This window comes from Myotis davidii, unplaced genomic scaffold (genome assembly GCF_000327345.1).
Source record: "Myotis davidii unplaced genomic scaffold, ASM32734v1 scaffold181, whole genome shotgun sequence".
In the NCBI taxonomy this organism is placed as follows: Eukaryota; Metazoa; Chordata; class Mammalia; order Chiroptera; family Vespertilionidae; genus Myotis; species Myotis davidii.
This window is the reverse complement of record NW_006291504.1, coordinates 1,305,676-1,307,476: the sequence shown is the minus strand read 5'-3', so window position 1 is coordinate 1,307,476 and position 1,801 is coordinate 1,305,676. Positions and strand designations below refer to the sequence as shown.

The 1,801-nt window shown below is 62.8% G+C and overlaps 1 protein-coding gene across 3 annotated transcripts in view; it reads right to left on the bottom strand.

Annotated features, from left to right (window-relative positions):
• The window catches only part of AQP4 (aquaporin 4), an 11,090-nt gene that overhangs the window by 8,726 nt on the left and 563 nt on the right, over positions 1-1,801 (bottom strand). Inside the window, exon 1 of one of the 3 annotated variants that reach the window (XM_015564676.1) lies at positions 1,041-1,278. The exons of the other annotated variants lie outside the window; for them this stretch is intronic. The gene's annotated coding sequence lies outside the window, so the exon portion shown is untranslated. Of the gene's footprint in view, positions 1-1,040; positions 1,279-1,801 lie in introns of those variants that run through there. 3 annotated transcript variants of the gene reach the window in all.

Here is a 1,801-nt window from a genome sequence, read left to right as displayed (position 1 = left end):
GTGTGCCAGGTGGCCCAGCAGCCCCCGCCCCGTGGGAAAGCTGTGCCCTGGCCCTCCTTGTGCTGGACCCTCTCACCCTGATGTTCCCTTCAGATGAACTCCCAAAGGGATCCGGAAGCTGGTCCATGCCAGCCGCCCAGGCACCCTACCCCTCCCAGGGGCAGCCCAGGGCGGACTGCCAGGGAGGCGGGGCTTGGGGGCCAGGGGCGGGCGAGGGACCCCCAGGCCCTGCGAGCACAGCCTGGGAGGGGAGGGCTTCTCTGGAGTCTTCCTGGTGACCCCTCCTGCTCGGCCCTGGAGGACAGCCTGGGGGCCTCCACCCGGGGGCGCTCCTGTGCTGGTGGGGTGAAGGGGAGGGGTGGTGGGAGCAGAGAGACAGCCTTGGGAGTGAAGACACCCCTTCCCTGGGATGGACCCCCCTCTCCCTGCCTGCAGACCTCTGAGCTGGGGAGGTGGGCTTGGGGACAGGAAGCCAGCCGCATACTGAGAGAAATGAATGGGATCCCCCTTGGGGGAAATCACCCCATGTCTCCACTTTTCAAAGCTTTTGCCCTTATTCTTTGCCTGTTTTAGCAGCAAGAGCTAAGGTATGGCGAGCAGGGAGCAGAATCCAATCGCAGGGGCCATGGGAAGTTAAGCAAGAGGCCGAGTGTTCCAACAGCTACGGTCCTGCCGCTGCCTCCTGAGATGCTAGTGGAAGAGGACCCCCTCCCCCACACCATCCCTGGGGTCCCCGGGAGACAAAGGGCCAGGGGAACTCAACCTTCAGGAGCTCAACTCAGCCTCCGGTCTGACAGGGGGCCTCCCTGCAGAGTTGGAAAGAGACCCCCATTTCCTGCCCAAGCCCAGGAGGCTCCAGGGGGAGGGGACCGCCCACCCGTCCCACTGCCCAGGGAACCCTCTGAATGAACCGAGTAATTACAAAACCCGGCGGGGAGGCTGGGACCTCACACTCCCCAGAGGAGGAGAAAATAGAGACAAGGCAGCCCTGGGAACAGCGAGTTACAAACGTCCCCAAGGGGAGAAGGCAGACAACTCACAAATGGGAAGAGAAGGGACAAGGTGGCTTCTGCAGCCGGGGCGCCTGATGGCCAGGGGCAAGGTGCTGGCACCTGCTGCTCGTCCGTGGCCGTGGCCGGAGTTAGTGGGAAAGAGGAAGCGACAGAGCAGAAAGCCCAGGACCGGTGGGCAGGCCCCCTTCAGCAGCAGCGGCCACGGGTCACAGAGGCCCTGGGAGAGGCCCCTCCCTGCTGCACCCTCTTCCCTCACCTTCCCCAGCTTCCCACGCCCTCTCCCTCCTCCTCCCTCAGCTCCTCTCCCTGCCTCTTGCCTCACCTTCCCCAGCTTCCCATGCCCTCTCCCCCTCCTCCTCTCTCAGCCCCTCTCCCTGCTCCTCTCTCAGCCCCTCTCCCTGCTCCTCTCTCAGCCCCTCTCCCTGCTCCTCTCTCAGGCATCTGCCCACCTCTCCAGGGACCTAATTTCAGAAACTCAGTTGCTCTTCCAGCTTTAAATTTTCATCAGAAAAAAATACCCACAAAAACAAAACAGATAAATAAACTGCTGACGGTGCATTTAACTTTCTTTCAAAACCCAGAGTCCGATCCCCTCCCAGGATCCAGCAACCGGCGCCCAAGTGTCCTGGCAGCGCACCCACACCTGTGGCCTCAGCAGCTCCCCCGCGGCCGAGCCCCCTGCGGCCATGTCAGCGTCCCCCGCCCCCCTCGCCCTGCATCCCCAGCGCTGAACGGAGCAGCACCGTTTGTTTGGCTTCTTTTGCCCCAAAACAAAGGGGCTGGTGTGT